This window comes from Setaria italica, chromosome III (genome assembly GCF_000263155.2).
Source record: "Setaria italica strain Yugu1 chromosome III, Setaria_italica_v2.0, whole genome shotgun sequence".
Lineage (NCBI taxonomy): Eukaryota > Viridiplantae > Streptophyta > Magnoliopsida > Poales > Poaceae > Setaria > Setaria italica.
This window is the reverse complement of record NC_028452.1, coordinates 44,133,399-44,159,922: the sequence shown is the minus strand read 5'-3', so window position 1 is coordinate 44,159,922 and position 26,524 is coordinate 44,133,399. Positions and strand designations below refer to the sequence as shown.

The following is a 26,524-nucleotide window of genomic DNA, read 5'->3' as shown; positions in this document are numbered from 1 at the left end:
ACCGCTCGAAAAGTCAAATGAAGATCGCCAGGGACAACTCACAGATATGAAGAACGTGCATTATCACGTAACTGATCATCATGATAAGCTTGTATTGAAATATGAGAATCTGGAGCATCACCTGGAGAAGGAGAAGAAAATGCGTAAAGATGGTGAAAATCAACTTGGTCAATGCCATTAAGACCATCCAGGAGTGCGAGGCTGAGATGATGATGGCAACATCCACTTTGAGCAAAATTGTCGAAGACGCCCAACTAATTGCAAACATGGTTGAGTCCCGAGTTGAGGGCGTTGAGTCTTGTCCGCTGACAGATATACTCAAGGATGTGTCGGAGTTGCTTTCCGGCTATATTCATAGGATGGCTAGATCCGTTACCCAGCAAGTCTTGAGTTTCGTGAAGTCTTTCTACCCAAGGGCTAATCTCGAGCCCATGGCTGAAGGGATAGCAGATGATTGCTCCGACGATCGCTTCAAGGAAATTATGCTAGAGATGGATCCCATTGCTCAGGAAGTGGCTAAGCAATTGAACCTTGAGTAGATCTGTATCAAGCAAACATTAGTATTGTAAAGAAAATAGTTATGGATGCTCCATATGTAATATATACATCAGTCTGTGCACAATTATTTTTTGCTTTGTGACTTGTTATTTTTAGTGCCTCTCACAATTAATCCTGATCGTTGCTCGTTAGATTAATGTGAGTGTCTACGCACAAGACTTCTTTTGTGAGCCTCATCAGATGCACATTGTAAAGTACTTAGGACACGTGTCCTTTTGCGGAGCGTGAGTACTCAAGCTATCTGGATAGTAGACTACTGGACGAGTAATCTCTTTAGGGCTTTGACGACTATAGCCTATCTTTACAACTTCCCTGAGTTGTATTGATGTTACGCTCTTGAAAGCCTGGAACTGCAGACTTGTTATTACAAGCTGCGACTAGACAGATTTGTCTGGTGAATAGTTACTCAGGTAGTTATTTAACTCCTGAGGTACTGATGGCTTCTTTTCTACAAGCTGCCAAAGGATAAATTTTTCCAATGAGCTAACTAACTCATGAAGTTTATTGCAGACTTGCTTTGCAAGCCGCAATTGGATGATTTTGTCCAGTGAATTGAATAACTTACAAGAATTTTGGAGACTTGTTATTACAAGCCTTATTTGGGTGATTTTGCCTAGGGAGCTGAATAGCTCGTTGGAGTTGTGCAGTCTTGTTATTACAAGCCGCGATTAGGCGATTTTGCCCTGGGAGCTGAATAGCTCATTGTGGTATTGTGGACTTGTCATTACAAGCCATGTTTGGACAATTTTGCCCAAGGAGTCGAATAACTCATTAGGAGTACTGCGAACTTGCTTCTGCAAGCCGCGATAAGGTAGAAATAAGCAGTCGAATTACGTTAAAAATATGACTGCTTTGTTGAGTTGTAAATCTACAACTAGGGCCGATGGCCAATTTACATGAATATGTAAATCTAAGTTAAGGATAAAATTGACAGAGTTGCTCGATGTTGCACGAGTTGTCGACGTCTTCACCAGAGGGGTGTTCTAGTCGATACGATCCAGGTACAGTAACCTTGAAGACAATGAAAGGCCCCTCCCATGATGACTTGAGCTTGTGCAGTCCCTTGGTGTCCTGGATACGACGAAGGACCATGTCACCTATGTTGAACGATCGTTCGTTGACGTTTCGGTCATGGTAGCTGCGGATCCCTTCGAGGTATCTTGCGGCTGGACGAGTGCTGCACAATGAGCTTCTTCGAGGCTGTCAATGTCTACATGCCTTATTTCTTCTGCTGCGCCTTCCTCATACTACTCAACTGTTGGGGATTTCCACATGACGTTAGTGGGCAACATGGCTTCAGATCTGTAGATGAGGAAGTAGGATGATTGTGTTGTAGGCTTGCATGGCTGGGTACGTAGCCCCCAGAGTATGTTGGGTAGCTCCTTGACCCACTTGCCTCGCTTGGTGTTGGAGATGTTGTGCAGCCTTTTCTTGAGAGCGTCTAGCACTATCCTGTTGGCGCGCTCAACCTAGCTATTGACCCATGGATGAGCGACAGAGATGTACAGGACGTTGATCCCATTGTTCTCGCAGTATTCTCAGAATCCATGGTTGTTGAAGTTTGAACCCAGGTCTGTGATTATAGGATTAGGGAAGCCATAGCGATGAACAAGCTCATCAAGGAAGTCGAGTACCTTGTTTGCTTTAGGGCAAGTGATTGGCTTCGCCTCGATCCACTTGGTAAACTTGTCAATGATCACCAGAATTCGGTTGAATCCTCTTGATGTCGCGGGCTGTGGGCCAATCATGTTGAGCCCCCAGCACGCAAAGAGCCAAGAGGGTGGTATGGTGATTAGCTTGTAGGCAGGGATGTGCTACTGCTTGGTGAAGAATTGGCACCCTTAGCATCGGCGGACTAGTTCCTGGGCGTCAGTGAGAGTTGTAGGCCAGTAGAACCCTGATCTAAAAGCTTTACCCACGATTGTGTGTAAGGACGCGTGGTTGCCAAAAATGCCTTTGTGGATCTCCTCCAATATGCCCGTGCTGTCTTGGCGTGAGACACACTTCATGAGCACTCCTGATGATGCGCCTCTTCTGTAAAGCTTGTCTCCAGCTAGAACATAGTTCTTGCTGCACCGTGAGAATTATTCTGCCTTTTTCTTATCTAAGGGTAGCTTGTGTTCTTTGATGTAGTTGATGAAGGGAGCGGTTCAGTCTACATCGATCATCATAACCTCCCAATCTCGATTAATGGTTGTTGATGGTGTCGGCTCTATTATGGGTGGCTTGTTTAGCTCATGGATGAAAACTCCTGCTGGAACTTGAGCGCGAGTAGATCCGAGCTTTGATAGGATGTCCGCAGCAATGTTGTTGTCGCGGGTGACATGGTCGAACTCCAAACTAGAGAATTTGTTCTCTAGCTTGTGTACTTCTAGAAAGTACGCATCCATGTTCTCCTTGGGGGTGTTCCCACTCATCATTGACTTGATTGATCACCACCAGTGAGTCGCCGTAGACCAGCAATCGCTTTATTCCAAGCGAGATTGCCAGGCGGAGCCCGTGCAGAAGCGCCTCGTATTTAGCTTCATTGTTGGAACATCCTAGAAGATTTGCAGGATGTACTTGAGTAGTTCGCCTTTGGGAGATATCAAGAGTACTCCTGCACTGGCATCCTTGAGCTTGAGGGATCCATCGAAATACATGACCCAATGCTCTAGATGCTCTGCTGGTGTTGGTAGTTAATTTTCCTGCCACTCTGCAATGAAATCGACTAGGGTCTGAGACTTGATTGAAGTCCTCGATTTAAATTCCAGGGACAATGCTCCGAGTTCTACCGCCCACTTAGATATTCTTCCTGTTGCATCCCGATTGTGAAGGATTTCTTCCAGGGGAAAGTTGGTGACAACGGAGATCTTGTGCTCCTGGAAGTAATGTTGTAACTTCCGTGAGGTGAGTAGTATCACGTATAGCAGCTTCTGAATCAGTGGATATCTAGTCTTGGAATCTAACAACACCTCATTTACGAAGTAGACATACCACTGTACTTTAAATACATGGCCTAGTTCCGGTATTTCAACCACAATCGCCGTGGTGACAACATGAGTAGTTGCGGCGATGTAAAGCTGCAAGTCTTCATTGGGATTTGGCGCCATGAGGACTGGTGGTTTTGATAGAAAGTCTTTCAATTGTTGTAGGGCTTGATCTACCTCATTGGTCCACTGAAACTTATCTTGCTGCTTGAGTAGTTTGAAGAAGGGTATGCCCCATTCTCCAAGTCTTGAGATGAATCTGTTGAGGGCCGCCATGCATCTAGTCAGGTTCTGGATGTGCTTGATGCCTGATGGGGCATGCATATCTGTGATGGCGGAGATCTTCTCGGGGTTAGCTTTAATGCATCGGTGACTGATGATTAACCCGAGTAGTTTCCCGGAAGGCACGCAGAAGACACACTTTGTCGGGTTGAGCTTCTATCGGAACTCTCGCAGACTTGTAAAAGTTTCTTCTAGATCTGCAATCCGGTCGTCTGGATTTCTGGTCTGTACGACCATGCTGTCCATGTACGCCTCTACGTTGCGGTGTAGCTACTTCTTGAAGCACTCCTAGATTGCCCGTTGATAAGTAGCGCCTGCGTTCTTCAACCCGAAAGATATTATTGTGTAGCAGAAAGCTTCGTATGGGGTGATGAATGCGGTCTTGATCTGCACTTTCTCCTTGAGAGCTATTTGGTGATACCCCGAGTAGCAATTGAGCAAATAGAGGAGGGCGCATTCAGCGGTGGAGTCGATGACTTGATCAATCCTAGGGAGCTCGAAGGGATCCTTTGGACAATGCTTGTTGAGGTCTGTGTAGTCGACACACATCCTCAACTCATTATTGTTTTTCTTTCGCATCAGGATAGGATTGGCAAGCCACTCTGGATGATAGACTTCTTTTATGAAGCCCAACACGAGTAGTTTTCCCAGCTCCTTTTGATGGCTTCCGTTCTATCTTGGGAGAATTATTGAAGGTGTTGCCTTTTTGGTGTAGCTTTTGGATTCACGTTGAGTGAGTGCTCGATCAACTCCTTGGGCACCCCCGACGGCCCGGCATGTCCGCTGGTTTCCACACGAAGATATCTCGATTGGCTCGGAGGAAGCTGACGAGCGCGTTTTCCTATTTAAGATCCCGTCCTATGCCAATTAGGGCTGTCTTGGAGCTATCACCAGGTTCAAGATCAATGGCTTTGATGTCTACTTAACTTGCTGAAGCGTCCCCACATAAGTAGAGACTAAATGTGATACAAATATCACTCCCAGGAGGCTGATAACATATTTATTCAACAAATGGTTCATAAAACGTACAACTCCTGAGGGAGTGGGTGCGAAAGCCACGCCGAAACGATAAGTAAATAAACAACAGCAGTGAGCCAAGCTACTATCAAGAGACAACACTCGGGGCTACATGGCAGCGGAAGCATTCTGCAAAGGCCAACACCACAGGCAATGTGGGTGCGGAAGCGACCTCCTACTCGAAATCCTCGGCGACGAAGTCCAGGTCTTCCTCTGAAGCAACAAAACAAGGGTGAGTACAAAAGTACTGAATAAGTCCAACCCCATCCACAGAGGGGGATACAATCAAGAATATGCACAAGATATATCAATGATAAGGCTAAGGTTTATTTGCAATGAAGTTAGATTTTAACACATGCAAGGGTTTATTTTCAAAAGGATTTTTGCAAAGCATTTCTTTAGTAACCGAATCATTAAGTGGGGTTGATCCTACACAAAGGATCCAAGTTTTAATGGTACCAGACTCCCCGTCCGCAGTAGCTCACGGCACAACTGCCGGACACTTCCAAAATCCAACACACGCCATGAAAACCATCGATCTCCAAGCACTAGTTATGTGACCAAGTCGTAACTCGTCCAATGCCGTGGACACGGCTACTCGGATAGGTTTTAACTCTACAGAGGTTGCACACTTTTCCCACAAGTAGGGTACCACAGCACGATCACCTTAGTGTCGGTGTAGATCCTATCAAAGCCATTACCCACCTTAGCTAAGCCTGACTAGCCAACAAGGAAGTAACCAAGGGGTTAATGACCTACCAATAGGGTCTTAACCGGGACCTAAGTCACAAAGATCTTACTCCTTCTCCATGGTCTCCCGTTGCTCACCAGCTCTCTTGATGACTAACAGACTAGCTAGTGGGATTTATGCTAAGCCGTTGCCGCATACAATGGTCGAGTGGTTGCACGATGGTTGGGTTAGGCAAGATGACACATCAATTTGGTCCTTAATTGTAACAAGATGAATATCTCCCAACCTTGCTCAACCACAAAGGTACGAGCCCAACTTATTGGCATTTCACACAAGAAACACCCATCCATCTCATCTAAGCATTTCTTTCCTTTATTTCGGAAAACCTATTTTTCCTTCTAGAACACCCACACATTTATTCTTTAACAAAACACATTGTAGTCATGATTGAATTGAGTAACAAGGTCCTAAGCATTCTAGCAGTAATTATCATCCAAACAGAGCAAATCATATTTAGAGATAATTATAGGACAATCAAGGAATAATCATAACAATCAAGGGGTGGCTATCCAACCATGTTTCAGCAGTAAAACAATATGCAATTTTATAAAATAGGCCAATATGTTGTGTTTGAAAAATTAGGATAAATATGCATCAAAGGGTGAGATTGGATTTGCCGTCCTCAAAGCCTTCCGGGAGTATCTGCTCGCGGTGCTGGTCTTCGGGCTCCAGCTCACAGTACTAGTCGTCAAGCTCCTCTTCGGGCTACTCCTCGGGCACTCCGTGATCTACGACACACATAATTGGGCACACAATAAATAAAAGAAAAATAAAGCTTTACCCGATGAGGTTGGACAGAGAACGTGAATGGAAATTAGGAGGAATGAGTATTTTCATGGAATTTGGAGATGACTCGGCAAGAATATATTGGAGGACGCCGTGGTCAAATTTGGGATTAATTGGAGGAAGTTTGGCGCATTAAATGACAAGATAACAATGTATTTAGGGGTTAAAATAGGGCTTAGGACCAATCTGCGAGAACTAGGGACTTGTTTGTAATTATCTTTGGGAGATGGAGGGGCTGATCTGTGAAGAAAGTTTGGGAGAGGTGGGAGGGTCTGTATGCAAAAAGGAAAAAGCGGATGGGTGAAAATGCAAAATGACCTTTCTTCTTCCTCGAGACAGAACGTCTCGCACGGGAAAAACAGGAGGGCGGCACAGTTGGGGAGAGGCGGCGCCGGGGCATGGTGACGACCAGAAAGTGGGGGAAAATAGAGAGGAGGCCGAGGGGATTCGATTCCTCTCCTTACCTTGGGCTGAGGTGGCTCCGCGACGGCGGGCGGGAGACTGCGGGAACAGCACTGGAAGCACGGGAGCGAGGGGAGTTGGCCGGAAGCTCAGTGGTGGAGTTGAGAGCAGAGCGGAGGGCCTAGGCCGGAGGCGAGGGGAGGGGCTGCCGACGGGCGGCGCACAGGAACGGCGGAGTTAATGGCTACCGGGATGCTCGGGAACAGGAAGCGCACAGGACGGTGGTGTGGTGAGGTAGAGCTCCGCGTGCGTGGTGAGGCGAACAGGGATGCGGTGGCGTGCTTGAGCGACGATGCACGTGGACGACGTGGTCGGGCACTGGTGGCGAGTTGTTGGTGTGGCACGGCGTCGTCGAGGCACACCGGGCGCGGTGACCGCGGCGAGCGCGCTCGCGTCGGGGAGGCGGGTGCGCGGTGGTGCTATGCGTGGGCACGTGCGGCGGGGTGTAGCACTAGCGCGACGTCGTGCGCTGGGAGGGGCAGGCGGCAGGGACGCGTGCCGGCACGCGGTGAGCAAGCGCGGCGGCAAACGGTGTGTGGTGTGCTGGGCTGGTGTAGGGGCACGCGTGAGGGAGGAGCTAAGCGCTGGGCAGCGCTACGCTAGGGTGGGTGCGCTGTGCAGGTAGGGCCAGCGGCAGTTGTGGGCCCGGCACCAGGCGCAGGTGGCATGCAGTAGGGGAGCCAGCGCTGGGGGGCCAGGCCGTGGGAGCAGGCGCGTGTGCCAGGGAAAGGAGGTAGGCATAGGTGGGGCCGGTACATCCGATAGGGGGGAAGCGGTGCATGCAAGCGGCAGGAGACCAAGGGCGCATGTGCGCATGCAGGGGGCTAGCAGGGGTGCTATGCGCATGAGAGCCAGGCACGGCCAGGAAGAAAGAAATAAAAAAAAATATCGGTGCATGCATGCATGCATGCATGCGGCAGGGGAAAAAGAAGCAAGGTGCGGCACATGAGAGAAAAAGGTAGGAAGGGAAAAAGAAAAGGAAAAAGGAAGGGAGAAGAAGAAAAGAAAGGAAATAAGGAAGAGAAGAAAAAGGAAGAAAAATGAAGGGAAAAAGGGAAGGAAAAAGAGAAGAAAAAGGGAGAGATGGCGGCGATTGCAGGAACGGTCGCAGGCATGCACGGTGGTCTTACGTCCAGCACGCGGCATGACTCGCGGAGAGATAAAAGGGGAACACGGATGGACGACGGTCGGCTTCGGTGCCGGGATGGCGAACTTGCCGGGAAGACTGGATTTTAGAGAGCCCAAGCGGTGAAAGATTTTGAAAGCGATGTTTAGCGAGTGATTTTGGTTGGTGAATTTTACGGTCGTTACACTTGCCAGCTTGACCTTGGTTGCCCCCGACTTCTTTTCTGGAATCTCAAGCTCTAACGGGGATAGCTTCTTGGATGCAGTGAAGACTTGCATCATCAAGTTTGGTACCTAGGTAATTGCTGCTAGCTTCATGGCTTCTGTGTTGCAGTCGTACGACCTCGTGAAGTCTCTGTGCAGGGAGAGTACTCCCTTGGGTCCTAGCATCTTGAGTACTAAGTACACGTAGTGTGGGATGGCCATGAATTTGGCCAATGTTGGTCTTCCGAGTATGACGTGGTACAATGTTTCAAAGTCCGCCACCTCGAACCGGATGTATTCTGTCCGGTAGTGTTCTTTGATCCCAAAGGTAACTGGCAAAACCACCTGTCCGAGTGGTACAGCCGCGTTGCCTGGGATGATCCCATAGAACAGAGAGTTCGTTGGGGTGAGCATATCGGTGACGTCGAGGTCCATCTTCTTTAGTGTCTTGGCGAACAGGACGTGAGACCGCTGCCGCCGTCGATGAGAACTTTCGTAAGTCTGGAGCTAGCGACGACCGGGTCCTGGACGAGGGGATACCGTCCTGGGTTTGAGAAACAAGTCCATTGGTCTTTCCTAGAGAAGGAAATTGGTACCTCAGACCATTTGAGGAAGGTTGGCACCGCGGGTTCAATGGACATTATCTCTTGAAGAGGAGCTTCTGGGACCGCTAAGTAGCAGTACCCGGGTTCCACCGAAGATAACGTTGATGGTGTTGGATGGGTTCTGAAACTTGCCATTGTCAACATCGTCTTCATCTTCCTTAGCCTTACCTTTGTCTTTCGTGCCTGATGGTTCTGGCAGGTCCTTCATGACTCTGCGTAGACTAAAACAATCTAACGTAGAGTGCTTGTGGTATTGGTGCCATGGGCACTGTTTCTTCAGGAGCTCGTTAAAAGAGGGCATGTCTTGGTTCTTAACGTAGAGTGCTTGTGGTATTGGTGCCATGGGCACTGTTTCTTCAGGAGCTCGTTAAACAAGGGCATGTCTTGGTTCTTGCCACCACCCTTCTTGAACGACTGCAAGATTGTCACGACAGTAATGTCCGGCTTGCACTTGTGGTTGTGACTTTTCGAGTAGTTATTTCGGTTTTCATTGTTGGGGCAATCGTTGTGGTTCCTGTCATTGCGTTGGCCATTGTTCTGATTGTTGTTGTTCTAGCCATTGTTGCGATTGGACTCGAACCTTTCGATCTCCCTGTCTTCTTCATCTGCCCATGTTTGTATCATGATCTTGAGAGATTTGACATTTGCGGGGCATCTTCTGCCGAAGTCTTGAGTCACGACATTCGTGGAGCCCGTTTTGGAAGCAGTCAATGACGTCGCGCTCCGTGACATCCACGATTGTGGCCTCCTTGTCAACGAAGCGATGTAAGTAGCTCCGCAGGGTCTCGCCTTCTTGTTGCTTGACCTGAGACAAGTCGATCCTGTTGCTAGGACGCTGCATTGCCCTTATGTAGTTGTTGGTGGACGCCACCTTGAGATCCTTCCACGAGTAGATGGAGTTCTTGTCCAACGATTCGAACCATGTGAGTGGCGCCGCCTCCACGTAGATGGGAAATTAGATGACTTTGGTGTCGTCGTTTCCCCCAACTGCTTGTACTGACAGTGAGTAGCACCGCAGCCATTGGACTGGGTCTTGTTTGCCATCGTACTTGGTGATGCCCAGGGGTTTGAACTTTTCAGGTAGAGTTGTCCTCCTCACACGTCTGGAGAAAGCAGGGAATCCATCAGTATCATCCTTTGGGTGTTCGACTTCTTGCTCGCGCTCGCTGCGCCGTCCATCGATGATGGTGCGGGCATCGTGACTGGTGTTGATCTTGTTGCAGAGGCCTCCTACTAGACGTTCAGGCTCTGGGTTAGCCCCACGGTGGCCACAGCCTCTTGAGAGTCCTGCCCAACTACCTTCAGCTCCAGCTTGGCTTGGTCTGGCACCTCCGAGTTGACTTGGTCTGGACGGAGAGCCTCTATGGCTGCTGCCATGTTGACTTCGCTGGGATGCGGAGGGTTGGACTGACTGTATCAAATTTTGCTGATTGAGTTGTTCGTACACAAGTTTTGCCAGTTCAGCCAACTGTCTAGTTTACTTGTTCTTGGGCATCATGCGGGTGATGAGATCAATAGATGCGATGGTAGCTAGGGGAGTACGATAGTGTCACGTTTGAACTGCTTCAAAGGCGTTATCCAGGTTCTGAATTGGTAGATCCAGTGCAAGGCAGTGGCGGCGCTCTGCTCTTGCGGTTTTTCTTGCTCGTCGTCGAGTTCTTTAAGCTTCTGTCTCTTCTCCAACAACATTGGTAGTGAGCTCATCCTGCGAGACGTCGTCCAGGCGACGCTCATGTCGAGGGTTTTTGTCCTGTTGCTCTTCTTCTTCATCCTCTTGTCCAGCAATTACGATGAAGATTTCTCTCTCTAGAGAGTAGCTTCCTGAGCTTGAAGTGATGACCTCCGTGGTGCTGCCTTTCTCGTAGATGGGTAACAGAGGAGCTCCCTCATAGTATGGGAGAGTGTCGAGGTAGGCGATAAGGTGCGAATCGTCGTGCTTGGCAAGAGCAGGTGGCTTCATGTTGGGCTAGTAGACGAATCTATCTTGAGGAGTTGATGTGATTACCAGGCTATGCTGTGGACCTGATAAAGGAGCTTCCTCGTCCGGATCCGAGTAGTAGTCGAGGTCCTCGATTGCATCTGTATCGGATTGTAATCTGGACCGGGCCGCCTGATAAACAGTGGTTGCGTTGCGAAGTCCGAACCGGAATCAACTCTGGTGGTAATCAGACTCGTACGATGGCTTATGTGTCGGCTCGTGAAAGTCAATCCGACTGGCGGAAGAAGTTGAGTTGAACTCGGACTCGTCCCCCCAACCTCTGACTAGGTCAGAAATTGAAAATTCACCAAAATTCTCAAGATCCTCCAAAGCTTCATGGTTTATGGCTTCTTCTCCGAGGTCGATGCAATATGGTGATGAAAATTTCCAATGCCGTCTACGATGCAAACCCAGGAGCCGAAGACGAATGTCGCGCCTGCTTCAAACGCGACGATTGGCTTAATGATGAATTATGCCATCGAGTTCGCTAGCGGATTCTCAGCGAGAGCCCCTACCTGGCACGCCAGCTGTCGGATTTGTCACCGCGCACATCCCCCTTTAGGCGATGCTGGTGGATATGTCACCGTCAGTGATGTATCGATGCACCTAGGGTTTAGTGATCCGTTTATAAATTGTTGATCTTTCCCTTTCCTCGACTGTAAGATTGCCACCTTCCTTCTCCTACATATAAATTGTTTGGATAAGAATAAACTTCAAATGATAAGTTACACTTGCCGAAACGAGGTTCGAGTTAATATAGATTAGGGTTTAGAGATGAAGGAGGAGATAGAGAGCCGAACAACGAGTTATGTATGAGGGAAGACGGGAGACGTTAATGATAGGTGTGTGAGAGGGAATTATCAATTGTTGTGACAGAGAATCTGGTAGTAAAAGAGCTGCCAGATATGGTGAGTGGTAGGTTGAGAGAATATGGTAGTAAAAGATCCTCATGATGAGAAAACACAAGTCATGTAGTGAAGGACTATAATCGGACGAAAGCAAGACAATAATGGAATAGTATGATCCTCATCTAACAATTTTGTTTTGAAGACAGTCTAATTACATATTAGATGAGTTTTTAGCACAACTATAAAAATACATGCAGATGTAGTGCCTCCCCTAGGGTTCCACGTAGGGCTGTACGTCGGCTCGACTCGGTCTGATTTGTTAGCCTAACAAGCTAGCTCGGCTCGGCTCGTTTACAAAACGAGCCAAAAAGGTTGGCTCGGCTTATTAGTAGCTCGGGCTAGCTCATTAGGCTCGTGAGTTGATGTAAATTTAGATTAACGTCAAAACATATATTAAATATTAAAAATAGTAATTATAAAGTTGTAAACTCTAAAATTCACCCGCATAGAGCACCTCGGCTGGCTCGGTTTGGTTTTGATAGCTCGGCTTCCTATGTCGGGCTTTTAGCCTTCTAGTTCATTTGGCTCACGGGCAGCTAAACTTATTCTTGCGAGAGTTTGCTTTTCTTTTTCCAAAATTAAGGCGTATACATATATTTGTGTTCAATTGAGAATGGAAAACAGAACCACGCTGCAAATGTGACGAGCTAGCTGCCTTCCTCCAGGGTGAAAGAAAATAAGACTGATGAGCACGGGAGCTGGCCGGAAACCACGTCAGTCCAACGTGTTCCTGCCGTTTTGCGCCGTCCAAACTTTTCCTTTACACTTTCTTTTGCAGTGCCACCTGCCGTTAGCACTTGCTAGGACAGTTGTTCAATTCTCAATCTTAAATTCTTAATGGGTTTGCTTGCCATGCTGGCTTGTCTGGGTAAAGTTAAACCAAGGTCCCTGGGCTACGTTTGAATAATATAATGGTCCTCTATATATTTTATTTCTTGCTCGATCTCCCAGTGTTTTGGACTTTTGGCTATTCCTCCATGAGATCTTTACACGAAGTGAAAACGGAGAATTTTGAGTTGGAACATTATCATTCTGATTTATATATTTTATATCTCCAACTTTAAGAGTCACATGTATGAAAAATTATTCATGGCCTAATTCGATACACGTCACTGAAAACTTTGACAATTAGTGTTTTGAGTAAAAAATATCCATCCACATGGTTCGGTAGGTCGTGGTGCCTCGTACGAATTTTCTCTTTTCTTCGACAAACTAAGAAATTTCTCCGCAGGTAAAGTATTTGATTATCACTCACATCTGGACACCAGTCACCCACAAGTTCAACTTTTCTGTTGCCACATCATCTTGATGTACCTGTGGCAGAGACACATTTCTAAGTTTGGACCCACACTGCTTATCTATGATAGATCTTCAAGGTTGTTTATAATAGGGAAGTACCATGTTTTGGTTTAACCAACAACACCGGTTCATCATCTGATAGCGGTACCAATCATCAATGACAGGTGGTAGGTAATGTACACTGTTCATGTCACAACTTAACACGTACAGCATTATGTAAATATCACATCAGCATTAGATAAATGTTACATGTTGCTGACAATTGCAGCAGCGCACGATTTATTTTTTTTGCTATTAGAGAACTACTGGGTCCAGCCAAAACATATTTCGTTCTAGATCAATGCACGCTGTCATGCTCTGAAAACTTTACCTTGTAAAGCTTCAGTGTCATCATAATTTTTAAATTTAACCTTTTTTCTTTTGGTGAACTATACTCCTTAAATGAAAGACACTAACTCAAGTAACAAACGATTATTTTCTGAAATTTTGCATCAAAACCCAATATTCTTTTTTCTTTGAAACATAACCAATACTCAACAATTTTGATTGTAGGAAAAAGATATCACAAAATTTAGTCTGGGCCCTGCTGTGGGCTGTAAAAACATTTAGAATACAATCCAGTCCAAGTGAATTAGTGGGTGGCATTCCGCAAGGAGGACCATGATGTTTTTCTAGGCTTTAAGCCCACCGGACCGGAGAATAAGCCAGAGAACGGGTGTCTTATTTGTGTGGGCCTGTTGGGCCGCTGAGCTTGTCTTCCTTTCTAGAGACGGGATTTCTAGCCTAAAAAAGCGAGAAACGTAGTTTCTTCTGTTGTTTCATATTCGTGCACACAATATAGTTTGTTGGATGCATCTCATGACCCCTCAACCCCAGCCTCCTCCTCACCTTCTACATGCCGCACCCGCCAGCCCCGCCGTCGTGACTGCCACGCCTGCCAGCCCCTCCCCAGCTACTGCCCCTACCGACACCGAAGAAGAGGAAACAGTGGGTATTTTTTTAAAAAATATTGACATAGGTTTAGAAAAATATTAAATATGTTCTTTGAAGATGTTGAAATATGTGTTCAAAAATATGTTGAATGTGGTATTTTTCTTCAAAATGTTCATCTATCTTTTATAAAATGTTGAATTAAGTATTTACAAATATTGATATGTGTTGACAACAAAAACTTGCTGGTTACTGCACCAAGTTTTGGTGTCAACATACTTGATCTTTTGTTTCCATTGCCAACAGATTCATCGGCTCAGAGTGGGATCAAGACATCAAGCTGATGGAGTTCTTTATATTTCAAGAGGAGTCATGGAGTTCTTTATATTTCAAGAGGAGTCGATGGTGCTTTGAATATTGCAACCAGACGTCATTGGCTCTAAAGATATCGAATCATCGGACTTCTATGATCAGTTTCGGAACATGAAGCCTTCATACTCCAAAACTGCGGGGCCTGTGTTGACACCAAATCATCGGACTTCTATAATTAGTTTCGGAATATGAAGCCTTCATACTTCGAAACTGGGGGGCCTATGTTAACACCAAAATTTAGAAATGTGCTCTGAAAGGAAGGTATCGGCCGATGATGCAAAAAAATAATGAAATCTCCTAAATAAGGCTGAAGAAAGAAAAATCAAGAAAAGAAAATCAATGCACGCGGCAAGAATTGAATAAAATATTCTGGAGATAGAGTTGGTTAGGATAAGCTTGATTAGAGATAGAGTTGGATTAGTTAGAGATAGAGTTTTGATTAGAAAAGATTGTGTACATGGCTTGCCTTGTACGTGGTGCGTCAAATGCCATCCGCCCTATAAATATAAAGGGTCCTGACCATTGTAATTTTTATCACACGATCAATATACAACACATTTATCTTTTATTTACCTTTTCGACTTCACGCCATTGCATTAGAAGTAGGAATAATGTAGCTCCTCGACGAGTTCCTTCTAGCAAGCTGGGTTGCATCGACCTCGATCTCCGACGAGCTGCAAGTTCCGTCACCGGGTGTTCTAGGCTTTAACCACCGGGCGCATCGCTGTGGTTTTGTCTAGTTTCATCTACCAGTTATCGAGTATCTTGGATCTTTGACTTACGGCGCACCGCTTCTGTCTCGATCTACGGTATTCACCAGTTATCCCGCCTTGATTAAGCTTGCATCGGCTGATATTTATCTGTTCTATCGTCTTGCCGTTTACGACATATTAATTGTTATTAATTCTGTCGGAATAGACGATAGATCTATTTTTAATAGCCTGTTGCATCTTGATCTTGGCCATCCTTCAAGTGTTGTTGGGAGTAAGTTCCGTTGTGATTGGATCCATCGGCTAGCGGGGTTCAGATTAACGTCCTGCTAAATATTTCTAGACTGCAACTACCGGCCGCATCGCTGTGGTTTCACCTAGAGATATTGGTGGTGATGTTAGTTTAGATCTCATCGGCTTGTGGCTCTAGCTATGGCGGGGCAACAACTCAACAGCATCCTGTTTTCTATCGGCCGTCTGGTTGATAGTTATTATAAATTATATTAAATCGGCTGGATGACCGATGAATCACTCACATTCATCAAGGTACTGGAATCGGCTTCACAGCCGATATATTTGTCATGATTTATTTTGTTGCACCATTATCGCTACTGTGCCAGGATTATATCGACCTAATTGGCCGGTTGCCTCGGACTTCACAATGACTATCATTTCCTTGTCAGTTGAATGGTCAAACTGACTGGCACGCCCGCGCATACCACGCGCGCCGATTTGGATTCTGCACTGGAGTTAAGCAGATCTCCCAGGTCCTCATGTGCTGATGTAGGATCCACCACCACCAAGATTTTGCGTCAACAATATAATTTTTAAAAAATGTTGAATCTGATATGCTAAAACGTTGAATTAATCTTCTAGTTTGGATCTAACAGGCTTTAAAGTGGAAGCCTTAACTGGCTTCCACGAGCCACATAGAAGCCCTAAAAGAGAGAGGGAAACCATATTTTTCTATTTTTTTTTGCGAAGGTACTATTTTGCAGCAATGAATGCATGCACCGTTGGTCTCAGCTAGTGCTACTAAACAATATCAGCAGCTCTATTAATTCACTTAGATGACATTTAGCTACCATTTGCAGTAATTAACCACATCCATTTATAAAAGGGAGGTCTTAAGATCTAGCTAGGTCATTTTTCCGACCAAAGGCATCACACCCAGCTTTATTGAAAGCTTAATTAGCGTTTTACATTCCATCGGGAGCCGAGTTACCAGCCACATTACAACGGGGTCCAAAAGACGCATAGTGCAAGGGAAACAAAACGCCTATTGTTGATAGCAGTTTGCACGCCAATTCGTGAACCGCAAGCGCACGGATCAGTTGTTGCTTTTCCCTTAGAGTATTCCCCCAAGGTTTATCAATCTGTGGAACAAATGAATTGCTGTCTCTCACTTTATACCAATCTTGCTAACAAAACTGAGTGTATGTATTTTGTAGAGAGACAAACTAAACTAATAACAGAGATTGAGACAATATAGCAAAGGTAACAAAAGATAGGAGATAAAGATAGATATAAGCGTTCCCTCCCTAGGATCTAGGTTCACAAGAATATGCATCTACTACACAGATGGGTGCTACCCTTACTAGCTATCACAACGGTTACGTACTCACTCGACCTTTTCCCTCCCACATACTGTCACTACGCAGGGATACTCAACGCGTTGCTCGCACACACTATATCGAAGCATCCACAGAGTTAAGCTAATCACCACGATTATTAGAAACTCTACTAAGAACATATGTTATATAGAACAAGAGCTCACATATGTAAACGAAGCATTGCAATGACATAGACCATGATGCATTAATGGGCATAAAGAACATGTAGTAGTTACATATCAAGGACCATAACTACCCTAGGGATGGGCAAAGGCTTTACCCCATGATGTTACACATGTTGATGGATAAAGGGGGTATAGAGCACATGGAGAACACCTTGACCCAAGACGAAGACGAGGGGAGACACAAGGGCCTCAGGCCGATTGGCCTGGGGCACCCTAGGCCGATCGGCCTAGGGGTTTCCTCCCTCCTCTAGAGGTCCACTTCAATGACGAAACTCCTCTAAATCCCTATTTCTTCTCTTGTGGTGGCGACAATTAGGTCTAAACTCGTCAGGATCCCCCTCTTTGTTGAATGTCTTGGGTATTTATAGTTGGCGGCATCGGTTGGGGTACCTTCAAGGCCAAGTATTTGGAAAATAACCCTAGGAACCTCGTGGGCTTCCTCTTGGTGAAAGGGGGCGACGAATAAAGCCGAAAATGGGTCAGGCCGATCGGCCTGGACCCTCATAGGCCGATCAGCCTGCCCTATTTTGGCCTCTAATGTCTGAGCACTTCATACAAAAGTTGTAGATCTTGTCGAGCCATGCAATTTTCCCTATAAATTCACCCCAATCATAGTTTGGATGAGGAAGATATGGCCCGTGCAAGATTTAGCTCTTCCTACGGGCCTGCAGTTCAATGTTTGTATTTGGGCCTTTCAATATCCCAAAGTCCGGGCCCAAATCCAACTTGTAGAAAAACTCTTCGTTTATGTCATATTTCCTATAATCTTACAATATGGTCCAAAACATAACACATATGCTAATATGGGGGTATTTTAGGTGCCAAGTGGCGGGTTAGTATAAGAGTATGCTTAAAAACACTAAAAGTATGTCAATAACAAGGGTTAACACCTATTTGAGGCCAACTCACACCAGACATTAAGTAGTTTCTCTCAATCTAAAGAGCTCCTCAAGACTACATCTTCAGAGAAAAGGAGCACCACCATTCTACACAAAAGCAGCTATCTCTCGGGTAGGTTCACGGAGACAACCTGCGGCATTCCTGCACAAGTTTACTGCTCATTGCCTCCACCTCCCCCATCTCCTTTTGCTTCAGCAGCGGCTTCCAATGTGTGAGGAGCGCTAGTAGCTTGTACACCATCATCTCTGAGGCCGCCATCAACTTGTCTTCAAACACCATGTCGTTTCTTGCCTTCCACAAAGTCCACATCACTCCTGCAGAAACAAAGAGTTTTTTGGCACATAGTTTACCATTATTGTTTCTTAGCACTACCTCTACTAAATTCTAGCAAGAAAATGGCACCGAGCTCCAACCAAGGCTTTCTCTAATAAAGGCCCACATAAACCTCGCAACAGGGCACTGGAACAAGATATGGTCTGTCGTTTCTAACTCTTCACATAGCTTGCATTGAGCAAGGCTAGCCCATCTCCTCTTTTTCAACTGCACCGCCGACTGGATCCTGTCATGGAAAGCCATCCAGAGAAAGATGATTCTGTATAGTGATCTTGTGGTGTATTTCCCTTTCTTCTCCAGCATCCATCTCATCTCGTCTCTACCCTCTGTCAGTAGCACCTAACTAACCCTCTCCCTTAGTCTATGCCAGTCCTGCAACTCCCCTGGTGTCAGGGATCTTCTAAATGATAGGTGAAAACCTCCTCCAAGCAGCTCCTGTACTGAGATGTTAGGGTTACTACAATATCTAAATAGCTGGTCAAACTCAATCTTCAGAGCACAGCCTCCCAGCCTTGTGTCTTCCCAAAACCTAGTTTGAAATCCACTTCCCACCTCCATCACTCTACCTCGCTGGAACCATTTCCTTACCTTGAGTATACCTCTCCAGAATTGTGACCCAGAAACATTCTTTATTTGGAAAATACTCTTATCTCCTAAATATTTCCTTCTTAGCAACTCAATGCAAATGCTTTCGCCTCCCCTTTCCAATCTGTCTATCCACTTCCCCAACAAACAGGTGTTCATAACTCTAACATGCATAAAGCTGAGCCCTCCAAGCTCTTTAGGTCTTGCGAGCGCTTCCCATTTCACCATGCGATATTTTCTCTTTTTGTTTGTCCCTTGCCAGTAGAACCTAGATCTGATCGTATCAAGAGCCTGGTAGTTGCCTTCGTATAGCATATACACACCCATAATATACATAGGTGTATTGGATAGGCATGAGTTTATTAAAATTGACCTTCCTCCCGAGGACATGGTGTCGCATTTCCAAGTACCCAATCTTCTATTTGCTTTATCCACTGTATAGCTCTGCAACTTAGTTATGTTAAGATTGCTCACTAGAACCTCTAGGTAGATCATTGGCAAAACCCCCACCTTATAGCCAAACACCTCTGCAACTCTCTGCTGTTCCTCTACCTCAGCTCCAATAACAAAGACCTCGCTCTTGTCAAAATTGATGTTCATGCCTGACATAGCTTCAAAGCAATATAGAATGAATTTCATGTTCCTTAAGTTCCTCTCCGTTGATGGCAGCTAGCGTGCCAATTTGTGAACTGCAAGTGCACGGATCATCGTAGCTTTTCCCTTAGAGTATTCCATCCAAGGTTTATCAATTCGTGGATCGGCAGTGAACTGACTAGGGTTTTCCATCTAATCTAATAGATCTAATCCTAACATGAAGCATAGATTGCATAAGAAGGGTAACCTTAATAGATATGAATGATAGAATAAAGATTGATCACATCCACAGATATAAATAAGATAACACTACCAAGGGTAATAAGGGTCTATCGTCTTCTAGTTGTAGCTCCAACCAAAGCGATAACTAATGTATCTCGTACCTTGATAAAGAGTCATCTCTCAGAAAGATGGCTCGCAAGTGGCCTACTTTCTTGTGGTCGCCACTGTGAGGTGTGTGTTGATGCCTCCGATTTCCCAAAGCTTTACCCCAACGACTCCCACAATACTCGCCATCGATCCTACTCCACATTACGCAATCGTTCGGCCTTTTCTCTACTCGCATGCTGTCACCATGCAAGGGTAATCACACCGACTTCCTACGCACTACTAAGATGTATCCGCAGATATAGACTAATCACCACGATTACATCTATTCCTACTAAGAACATATGCTAGCTAGACATATGAGAATAAGCATGCATCATAGTAGATCAAAGTAAGCACAAGTTTAGATTGATATCACCATCATGTGTACATAAGCCTTAATGATCACAAGGCTCGGCTCCAGAATTCCACCATAGCTTCACCATGTAGGGACGACCATGGCGGCTAGGGTCTAGCCTAAGCCATCTCCTAGACTTGCAGCGGCCCTCAGCTCCCTCTGGTGTGTGTCACTCTATTCATCGAGTTCTGGTGGATTGATTTTCGGGCTCAATGAATTTTCAGGGTATTTATAGTCTAGAGAGCGCGTGGCAAAAATTGGAAGGCGAGGGAAGTAAGGAAAGCCTCAGGCTGATCGACCTGGCCCTTCCTTTTATCCTCTCACGCCCAACTTCATCGCCAAGTCTTCTCTGATGTTTTGGAAGCTTATTTTTGTATGCATGTGGGCCTGGCAGGTCAATAGCTTCGGGATGAGATTGATCTTTGATAACTTTCCAAATCTTCGCTTGGTCTTTTTCGATTCCTCTTTGATCCCGAAGTGATACTTGCCATATCTTCACAATCTTAGCCCTTAAGAAATATTGAAGGAGTGCTTGCCAAAAATGAGCGTCGGAAGGGGTAAGAAAACCCCTGGCCGATCGGCTTGGGATTCACCAGGCCGATCGGCCTGGGCTCTTTCTGAGCCCACTGGCCTTCGTCTTTGAGTTCATATCTTGTTCAGGGCTTTATTCAAAAATATACTTTTAGGTCCAATTTCCTGCAAAAACAGAATATCCTCCAAAATACAATGCATATGGGAAAACAGGGTTATTTCAGGTACCAAGTGACATGTTAGTATAAGAATATGTATGAAAACGCTACTTAAATGGTACTAAAAGTGTGTCAGTAATGAGCATCAACAATTCCCCTATGCTTAAACCTTACTCTTCTTCGAGCAAGTCCAGGATACTTGCTTGATCAAGCAATCAGTATTGCCCTTCGATGTCATCCCTGCACTCAGTTATACATAACAAGACACATTGCTCTCTCAAGTATTTAGCATTTCAAGTTCAAGTTGTGACCTGCTACTTTTTCATCATGGAAGATAGACTAGCAATAAAGAATATACCATAATAAAATAAATACAATGCTCTTAAACTTAGGTGATCTTCGGACCTTTACCTTGTTTCATCGTGAAGAGTTTTTTAAAAAGATGCAAATCCAACACAAGTGAGATTCTCTTGCAAAAGCTCATGGAAACACTCATCTCATCAAGTTACTCAAGCCTATACTAGATTATTTTCAACCTATTCTACTCATATATGAAAGTGGAAGGCTTATGTGGAGCTTGGTAGGTAAAAACAATCCAAGCAAAATATTATATCTGAAATATTGTCAAACTAAGAGAGATCTATTGGGATTACTGAGACTTGTCATAACGACCGTGGAAAATAAATGTTGGAAAACATTTAGATAAATGGACATGTGCAAGTGGCAAATGAATGATCCCGAGGCACAAATGAAATCCTCTTTATCAGATTGCACATGGTTGGAAATTGAGTATGGATCAATCCTTAATCTTGAGAGCACGGGGAACTTTTACGAGGCTCAAAGAACTGAGGAGCATTTTATTCTTTTCTTCTTTATTTTTTTCCTTTTCATTCTTTTTTCTTTTCTTTCTTCTTTCTTCCTTTTTCCTCATTTTTTTCTTTTCTCCTCAGAACTTCTTGCAACATAGTATTTTACTCAGCAGTAGTAAGAGATAATGCGATGACTCCTTTCCTATGCTTAGACAATGCTCGCCCTTGAGCATGAAAAGGAAGAAAGATAACCTGCTGATGTAAGTATCAAAATCTTCAATCTTCATCAAATTATTTTATTCCTCTAAAGGATCATCCATGCCAAAATTCAGAGGGAACAGAGGGGGAACCACCTCATGCCGATTAGCCTGAGGGTGTCCAGGCTGATCAGCCTAGCTCCTTCTGGCCTCTATTTTCTTCATTTTTTATTCTCCGTACTGGTGGACGCCTCCAGGTCTTAATTTTCTTGAAAAAGCATTTATTAATCTTCTGAATCTTTGTCAAAATATTTTTCCATACTCAATAATAGGTTGTGGTCAAGGAGATAGTCACAAAAATGATATATTTAGGTTTAGGTTGGATGTCCAGCAATGTTTGTGAAATTTTCAGTGTAGAAATTCACAATACATGGATAAAAAGACTAGCAAGAAAAAGGTTTAGACAAAGGAGATGGCCAGCTTCTAAGTCTCAAACCACAGAAATCAATCTTAATCCAACTCATCAAAATATAAGTTTGCAATCTAAAGGTTTCATCATGAAAGATCATGTATGTATATAGGCTCTAGTAGGTTGAACTTTGCAAGAGATTCACAAATGTAGATAGCATATGAATTAATTTTAAAATAAAAACAAATCAAGTTATCAAGTCATCAGAAAACTTAAATCAAAGATCAACATAGAGTTTGTGGGTCTAGAATTTAGTCATTTAACCTCCACAATTAAAACAGCCCATATTTAATCAATTTATGTTCATTAAATAGAGAGCAATTAGTCAAATCATATATAACATTGTGTAGATAAAACAAAGCAGCAACCTTCATCATTTTTCCATAAGCAAGATTATACCAAAATTAATAACATTGTGGTTAGCACGAGGTGATGGTGATCATGATTTAAACAAAATAAAAACTAGGTTGTACTCCTAATAGCCATATTATTATCGAGAGATATACAAAGGTTGCATTGAGTCTATGGTTGAAGGCTTATATAGACAGGCATTTAGAAAGAGATGGGAGATGGTTGAGGAAGAATTTATCGTCCTTTAGATGCTTGTAATGAAGTGTAGCACAGCTTCCCCATGTTTAAGCATTGTGTTTAGCATGGAAGAAGAAAAATAAGCATCTTCTTGCGACTGTGATCCTTGTATTCTTTGTCTGCCAAGTCCTCCCCCATTCTTAGAATTGTGCTAGGCATAGAAGAAGAAGATGAAACCTTTTGTGATTGTTGAAATCCTTGTTCTTAGCGTCCGGTGGTTATCTTTATACTTCTTCACTTTTATTACCTTTATTATCCTTCAATTTCTTCTCTTTTCATGAAAGCGCTTCACCATGCCTGCAAAACAATTCAAGTGCACAAACTACCTCCAAGGTGATACTGGATTTTGGCCAGCAAAATCAGGTAATCCGAAGTAAGGGAAGATAATCGGCCATTGGCATACATCTGCGGGAGTCACACGCAATGAGAGGATCCAAGCTGACGATTTTGTTTGTATGATGTACGGAGGCCTGCAAGTATGACATTCAGAGTTGCATGGGTATACATGGAGATAGGTGCTGCATGGGTCATGAGGATTATTTGCATGGGTACATACATTGGAAATTGATGTTAGACTGGATGCAACATAATTAAAGAAAGGATGGTGGCCGGATTGATTAATTAAGAAGGAAAGGGTAGTACGTGCATGCGAAGGGCCGGAGGAAAAGCTTTATTAGCAAGGATTCTACACAAGGAAAATTAGAATCCATGTATCTTAATATTTCCTTTTACTGTTAGGGAAGTCTTATACGAGTCATTATCCTAGCTGATTAGGAGTCATTAGTCCAGGATATAAATGTGTACCCCTGGCTATTCTAAAGGGATATCTCTCGATCAATCAATACAATCTTTTAGCGTCACGCCGCCAAACCCTTAGGAGTAGGAGTAATATAGCTTTTCAACGAATTCCTTCTAGCGCGTAGGGCTGCATCGGCTTCGATCTCAGGCGAGCTTGTAAGTACTGTCAGCCGGTCATTACGACCTCTATCAGAACTTTCTAAGTTAAGTCTTATATTTTGATATTGTTGTGTGGCTAGTTATCGAGTATTCTTAGATTGCAAGTAGAACTTTCTAGGCTTTGTCCAATATTCTACTTGTCTTCGACGTTGCTCAAGTTATCGAACGTTTTAGATCTAGTTAGGTGGTCTTCATCGGCTCCCTCGCCTTGTTTAAACATTCATAGTTATCAGATCATATCGGCCGGTAGATCTAGCATGCTTTTATTGCTTTACATATGCTAAGTCCGATAGATCTTTACCCATGCCTCTCATATTGCTAACCGTTGGGCCCTTGACATCAGCACACTACTGTTAGGAGCCGATCCTTCGGACAGGTCTTATCCGTTTCTCTCAGGAGCGTGATGATGTCATCGAGTCGATAGGGGCGCGTGCGAGGCCTTGCTGCCACGAGCCTGTCTGTTAAGATTAACGGGTCGAAGTTAATGCCCTCTCACTGTGTTACGTTGTCTAAGTTCAATAACACGGTCACGACATTGATTAGATTTTTTTTATCTTAACCAGGTTTGCAAGAGGTAGGCAAGAGGTCAGCGGTGATTGTGTTCTAGTCTTTTATATTGACAGATTGAGGTTAATGCCCTCTCATTCGTGTTGCCTTGTCTAAGTTCAATACACTTATCAAGGTATTAATTAAGATCTGTTAATCTATCTGGCTTGTGTATAGTCAGTATCGGCTGATCCTTGTTGCTATGTTCTAATCTTTCAAGTTAGTTGATTGATGCCATTGCCCTCTCATTTGTGTTACCTTGTCTGAGTTCTAAACACTTATTAAGATATTGGCTAGATCTGTTAGCTTATCTGATAAGCGCGTGGTTAATAAGAGCTTCCTTCTATGGCTGTCGTTTTATAATTCTTTTATTCTAGCCCGTCGGCTCATATAGCCGATGGCACATGCCATTAATATTTTATTTATTTACACTGTATGATTACATTGAATAATCTATCCTGTCATGGTGTTTATTCAAAGAACACATACCTATGAGTTCGAAGGCTTGGCCGCCCATCGGTTCATGAATTTTACGTTTCCCTTATGAATTGCAGGTCAAATTGACTGGCACGCCGCGCACCTACGGGAGCCGATTTGGAGCCTACACTGAAGTTAAGCATATCTCTCAGGTTTTCCGTGTTGCTCAACATTGAAGCCTGAAGTCTAGATTTTGCGTCAACACGTTCTTGGCACGCCCAGTGGAACCCGATTGATATTTCCAATGGCGATTAAGAATAAGCTCCAAGCAACATGATTCCAATGGCCGTAACAGATTTAATTGAAGATCAAGAGCATCTTGTTGAGGATTTTTCAGAAGCTATGTTTGGATTAACGATTGTTTAATTCAACGGTAAGATGATGAAATTAAAGTCGTTCCAGCCGACGGATCGGCTAGCATAGCTACAGCCGATTTATTGGTTTGAAAATTTGAAGATGTCGAATTCTTCTGTCTGGAAAGATTATTTCCACAAGATATTTGATCAAAGAAGTCAAGCTGACCCAATGATCGGATCAGAGAGTTTATTCTAATCAGCGATGCGTGATAGAGCCGATGCATGCTATCAACTTCAAAACAGCCGATACCCATGGTGTCGTCTTTAGAATAAAATATGTGAAAATCGGAAGCCAACGAAGTCGTGGTGTGGATTGGCTGAGTCTAGATTTTCCTGAGGGATAGAGGTTATCGTTGGTTGGTTCCTCTTGAGGCAGAGTTTGAGCATGTGTGGTTATTATTGGAGCCGATGCTACGCGCCTGCATTACCTTCTTTAGTTATCGACACTACAGTGGGCGATGAATAACCTTGTAACCAATGAGGAAGCAGGGGCTGAGCTGCTGACACATTATTGCCAATCTTTCAGAATTGAGTGGCCTTCTATCATCTGGCCGGCCACGGCCTCGTCATAACCAAGAGCCGATATGCCCAAGACAGCGCGCGCCGAGCGAGCGAGGGGGAAGGCAATGAGGTCGCAACTCCACACGGTCGTGTCGCTGCCGTTGCCACCGCTACGCCGACACGCCGCACGAGCTGCGGGGCTGCATCAACAACGTCCTCGCCATGCGCGACACCTTCGTCGCTCGCTTCGACTTCACGCCCAGCGACACCACCGTTTTCACCAACGATGATGATTGCGACCGTGGCTCCTCGCCGTCGTCCGCCGTGGTCCCCACCGGCGCCAACATTAGGCGCGCGTTGGCCGAGGTGTCCCGCGTGGTGCCCGGGGACATGCTCTTCTTCCACTACAGCGCCCGGACGAGGCCATCGTGCCCTGCGACTTCAACCTCATCACTGACGTGGATTTCCGGCAGCTCGTGGACCGTGTGCCGCAGGGTGCGACCTTCACTATGGTGTCCGACTCGTGCCACAGCGGTGGATTCATCAACCAGAAGAAGGAGCAGATCGGGCTCTCCGCCGACGACCTCGCCGTCGACCGCTTCCGCCCGCGCCCGCTTCCTGTTGTTCGCCGCCGTCGTCGACCACCTCGCTGGTGCCTCGGGCGTGGATGCGTCCCACCATGTCGCCTGCCACCTCCTCGCCGACGCCAGCGCCAAGTTCCGTCACCACGACAGCGCGCCGAGCCCGACGGCGACATCTTGCTGAGTGGGTGCCGAATGGGGCGAGACGCCCGCGGACGTGCCGGGGGACGAAGACGACGACGGCCAAGAGTTATTTTTATCGAGCACAAAGAAGGCCGATGTTGCGATTGCTCCGGCCGTCTATCAACACGTCGACAGATTACGTCAAGGCTGATGTCCGATTCACTTCTGCCGATGGTGCGGTTATCAGTGCTAATGAGCTATCCTGGATAATTGACCAGCCGATGAATCTGCACGTTCTTTTACGGATGGCTTTGTGACCAATAGAAGAGGAAAGAAGCAAG

At 45.1% G+C, this 26,524-nt stretch overlaps 1 pseudogene; it reads left to right on the top strand.

Annotated features, from left to right (window-relative positions):
• The first annotated feature begins 25,641 nt into the window (after positions 1 to 25,641).
• LOC101773779 lies at positions 25,642 to 26,244 on the top strand (annotated as a pseudogene).
• The last annotated feature ends 280 nt before the right edge of the window (positions 26,245 to 26,524 follow it).